The sequence below is a fragment of the Arctopsyche grandis genome, chromosome 4 (genome assembly GCF_051622035.1).
Source record: "Arctopsyche grandis isolate Sample6627 chromosome 4, ASM5162203v2, whole genome shotgun sequence".
NCBI lineage: Eukaryota > Metazoa > Arthropoda > Insecta > Trichoptera > Hydropsychidae > Arctopsyche > Arctopsyche grandis.
The window spans coordinates 8,326,640-8,332,639 of NC_135358.1; positions in this window are offsets into that span (position 1 = coordinate 8,326,640).

The window sequence follows — 6,000 nt, forward strand, 5'->3', positions numbered from 1 at the left end:
AGATCTTGTCTTCACTAACTGAGGGATGCGGGGTGTTTAACTAGCGGGGAAGTTGGGTTTTTTTCCCTACGACGCAGCGGTACCTACCTACCTACTAAGAAAAACTGTGCATGCGCCATGTATTTTGCATGCGCCAAAAGGGAGACCAGTATAAGACGTGAGGGCGGATCTAGTATATTATACATCAATGATGCCGGGCCGATAAATAGTACCGATACTGTACTAACGAAGCAGTGGCGTAACTAGGAAAATTGGGCCTGCATGCAAATGTTAGAAAAAAGCCCCCATTAGTATTTTTATTATTAAAATTAAATTGGTAACTCACATAATTTAAATATTCCATTTCCTCGCTTTCAAAGTCGCAAATTATACAATTGCATATTTCAAAGACTTATTGTAACATCGTTTATATAGATGATTGCAGACAATTATTATTACTGAATCATTACGGAAAAATATTGAATGTCGTGAGAAAGAGTACAGATGGGTGAAAATTCGACACGCAGTGTGTTTTCTTTTAAATAGTGTCTCCTATCAGCCTAGCCGCACACCAAAGGCGCATGTATATTGTAGCATGCACGCTGCAAATACTTTAAGACGCATTTATTATTCCCATATATATAGGGCTGCCAACAGGTTTCTTAAAGAAAACATGTTCTCTTTTTTAACACAATTCTTTTGTTCTCTCTCTTATTTGTAATATACCCAGAATGTCCTCTTTTTCAATTTTGTCAATAATTTCACGCAGTCCGTACCATTTACTATATTTTCTCTGACAAGATATGACGTGGCAACTCCGTGAGTGGAGGAAACCTGGCAGCACTGAGCGTATATACAAATTCACAATGGTGCCGTCCACACACACGGTATCTACATACGATATTTCCATATCCAGTTCCCATATTGCAACCTGTGGTTGCTATTTAGGAACTGGATATGGAAAATATTGCAAATATCGGTAGTAGATATCGTGTGTGTGGACGGCGCCAATCGTGCACTCGTATTTATACACACTACGAGTACTTTCCCGCTACTAAGAAGTAGAGATGTGCCGGCGGGAAAAAACCCGGTTTATTCCCGGGAATAAGCCGCGTTTTTTCCCTATGAAAATTGGGAAAATTGAAATAAATGTATATCATTCAGATTTACAAATCGACACATTTTTATATATATACTCGCATTGAGTCAATGTCATTGGCTACGTTTACACTACCGATATCTACACCCGATACACCCGATATTTAGGATTTTTTCCATAACCAGTTCCTAAATAGCAACCACAAGTTACAATATGGGAACTGGATATGGAAAAATTCCTAAATATCGCGTGTATCGGGTGTAGATATCGGTAGTGTAAACGTAGCCAATGACATTGACTCAATGCGAGTATATACATATATAAAAATGTGTCGATTTGTAAATCTGAATGATATACATTTATTTCAAATGCAACACTGGAATGAATCTAAACGTTTTCATGTAGTGGCTGTACTGTAAATTTCCAGTTTGTATTTGAGTCGGATGCTTTACGTAAATAACCTATTAATTATTATCGCTTGTTTAATGCTGCGTACGGACCAAACCAACGACGATTTTGGTCCAACGATTTAACCATCAGGATAAAACCAGTAGCGTACAAAATATCGAAATAAAAATTAAATTTAAAAATTGAAATTAAATATCAAAATTAAAAATATTATTATTATATTAAAATTAAATTCAAATATCAAAATAAAATTATAATCAATATATTAAAATTAAAATAAAATATTGAAAGTTAAAACAGAACATGCCCAATTTAAATAAATTTTCGAGATTGACCTAAAATTAGATCATCAGCAATCACATACAGATAATCCTCGACTTTTGTTTGTCGAAGATGTTTTGACTTACGTAGATACGCACTAAGATCGAAAAAAAAATCAAAGAATTATTATTTTTACTTCCCCGTAATGCGCAGTTACTGAGCATATATCATGTGTTAGTATGGGTGACCGAGTGATGGTTTCAACCCGAGACGTTGTCGGTTTTATCAAAGGAAATTTTTTTGTCTTCAATTGTTTCTCTCGTCGAAATAAATCAATTAATTAAATCATTTCAGAGGTAAATTTTATCGGATAATGTCTTCAATTGTTTCTCTCGTCGAAATAAATCAAATAATTAAATCCATCTAAGAGGTAAAATTTATCGGATAATGTGTGATTATTAATTTTATTTCGACGAAAGAAAAAAAACCCTTTGACAAATCACCGACATTTTTTTTGTTAAATATTTCATCGACGGCGAAACACATTGGTGTATCGTGACGACTTATAAGAAACAATAACAAGGTTTTTTTCGCTCGTAATTATAATATTTCTCTGGTTGTAATGCATAATATAAGCATTTTCTATCAAAATGTACGAGGCCTTAAATCTAAACTGGATGAATTAGGTTCTAACTCGGCTATTCAATGTGCTGACATCCTGGTACTAACGGAAACCTGGCTTGAAGACTCTGTGCATGATTCTTTTTAATTTACATTAATGACATCTCAAAAATAATTAAGTATTCAGACTATCTTTTATTCGCCGATGACCTTAAGCTTTTTAAGACAGTTAAGTCTCATAGTGACGCAGCCCTTCTCCAATTGGACTTAGATGCGCTGTCAAGTTGGTCTGTCGATAGTAAATTATTTTTTAGCATTCAAAAATGCTGTGTTCTCAATGTGACAAGATCTTCAAATCGCTTGATTTATCCATATCGCCTAAGTGGTGTTGAATTAAAGTTTGTAGATGAATATTGTGATTTGGGGGTCTTGTTCTCGAATAATTTTCAATTTAAACGAAACATAGACAATATTTGTTTGCGTGCAACAAAAATGCTGGGATTCTTACTAAGAGTTAGCAAACCTTTCCAGAGTACGTTGGTGCTTAAAATTCTTTATGAATCTTTAGTACGTAGTATTCTAGAATTTTCTTCTATTATATGGAATCCTACCCATATAACTCATTCATTGAAGATTGAGAGAATCCAAAAACGGCTTCTCAGATATCTTTATTTGAAACAGTATGGTTATTATCCTTGGCTATATCCTAGTGCATTCCTATTAGGGGCGTTAGGTTTCAACTCATTGGAGTCTCGTCGGAATATGTTACTGGGAAGACACTTTTTTAAGCTGTTGAATGGGATAATACACAATCCTCCGGTTCTAAAGGAATTTAGGTTTAATGCACCTTGTAAATTCAGGGACTTGAGAAATCGTGATTTGTTTGTTCTTCCTGTGGCTCGCACAAATATGTTGTCAACGGCTCCTATATCTAGAGCGATATATCTGCTTAACAGGATTTCTGGTGAAATTGACCTCTTCAATATAAAATATACTAATCTGGTTGAGTGGTTGTTGAGGAATGCCAGTGGTTGATTTTGCCTATTATAAATATTAATGATTGTTATTACTTTATCTATGTTTTTTCTTTTTTTTTATGATTTTATGATTTTAATGATGTTGTGTTACTATTGTTATTATTATAAGTTATTATTACTGTTATCATGTTATTATTACTGAATGACCGGCTTCTGAATCTTCATGCCTTGCATCTACTGTACGTTTACCTGGCATAAGATGAAGGCGAATAGAATCATATTTTGACAATATTACTGGTTCTGAGTGTCATCAACTCAATAGAGCATTTGATAAAGCAATATATGCATCAAAATGTCCTTTATCTATTGTTGACATATAAATACATAAAATTTTCAATGTGAAAGAGGATTTTTTATTTTATTAAATGTATTGTATGCATAAATTTTGAATAAATGTTATATTTGACATCCAAATAATTTTATAAAAATTCTTATTTTTAAATTAATGTGACCTTTCTTTAATTATTACCTATGTACTAAAATATGATTTTTTTATTTTGGTCATTAACAATTAAAATAAAAATAGTTTTATGTAAAAAAAACTTCAATTTTCCCAAATTTTCAGGTTTTTTCCCATCTCTACTGATAAGTCAGTCGCATTATCATTCTGTGATTCTGTCATTCTTTCCCCTTCGCAAACCCCGTAAAGCAACATTTTTACTTTATTTATATGTTTTATACCGAAGCCAAATTCCAAATTGGAGACAATATGCACGCTTTGCAATTCAACAGTTTCGGTTGCAAACAAAGGCAAATACGATTTGGAACAAATGGCTTCAAAACTTTTGCACAAACAAACTGTTGGCGAAAATTTTTGATGATTTGGAAGTAGCAAAGCGGATTTCATCTGGAAAGACAAAAACATGATGTATCGCCAATAACGCTATTACTCCATATTGTATTGAAAATATAATGCAATCGTTTTCCCAAATAGCATTTTTATCAGTTTCGACCGATGGAAGTAATCATGGTGGTATTAAAATGTTCCCAGTCCTCATTCAATTTTTTTGACATCAATAATGGGATAATGACAAAAATTATTGATTTATTTTCTTTGCCAAACGAAACAGCAAAGACAATAAGTGGACATTTGAATACATTTATATACAAACAATATTGTAGAAGAATGTGTTGCTTTTTCTGCAGATAATCGTAATACTAATTATGGAGGATTGAATAGAAATAGAAAAAAAATGTTTACAGCCATTTAAAAACAAAATTTGGAAAATATTTATTAGGCATTGGTTTTCCTGCTCATATTGATCATAACTCTGCACAGCATGGATTTGATTCCATGACAATAGATGTAAAATCAATAATTGTAAAACTTTTTAATTTTTTTTCTATTTACACAATCAGGACAGAATCTGTACAGACTCCAGGGATGTTCAACTCGAGAGCACCCCGGAAGTCGGTTTCTTAGAAGCTCGTGGTAAGCGTGGGCGGGACTGGTCTCCTCCAAGGGATCTACAGGTCGTCGTCTGCGGTCTGGTCTCTGCTGCTGTCGGCTCGGCTCGATGTATATCTCTCTCTCTCTCGTACAGTGTGCGTAAGTGAGGGTGATACGGGACAAAGGCGGGAAAGTGAATAGTAATGAAAACAGGTTATAATTCTGTTTGTATGGTGACTGTATTTTATATATATATGTATATACAGAGATCAAGCAGGGGGGACAGAAAAAAGGGGGGGGGAGTCCGACTTGAGATTAGCGCGCACGTGTTCAAGAGGTTATGGTAACCTCACTCAACCACGTGGCTACGTGATCTGACTTCGACGAAGAGAGACCAGGAATTCCTCACTTCTCACCGGACGTATACTGAAGCTGTACTTCCAGTATCGTCTGCCGATCAAGGCTGAGCTGATCGGGACTCGGTGGTGGGAACCAACTCGGTAGCGAACAGAGATGTTCACTCGACCGACGCGGAAAACGAATAGGAGGCGTGGACGCGCGCTCTGCGCCGATCTCCCTCCAAAACGGCTCCTTTGGTCGTAACGCCACGAAAGCTGACCATGAAGACTTGGTCGGAACATACTCCCCCCGTTGGAAGTCAGAGGATCGAATTCCAAAACAAACAAGAATTAATGGTGCACAAGCGACTAATGAAATACACAAAAACCAAGCAAATAAGCAAAAAAATAACAACAAAATAAAAAACAACACAACAAAATAACCCAGTCAGCAAACAAAATAACATTAGTCCACCGTCAGTTTCCCATCCTACATAAGCAGCTGACTAAGCCGGCAAGAAACAAACAAAAAATAGACAAACAAACAACCAAAACACCAACAAATAACCAACACCAATGCTAGGTAACAATATTGTTCAAACGTTATATGTCCCAATCTATCCTGATAGCTCCATTACAAAGCACCAATCAAACCAACAAGAGAAGCATAAAAGAAAAGCAACTCAAAAACTTAAGTTAAAACACATAAACTGAATCCACAACACAGATACAAACAACGCGCCAACTTTAATGTGGGACGTTATGAACGTTCGCCACACCGTTGCACAAATTCACTGAGTGCTGCTCGACTGGCAGTCGAGCTACTCGCCGGACTGCTCGCTTGGTGTTGCTGATGGAGGAGTAGTA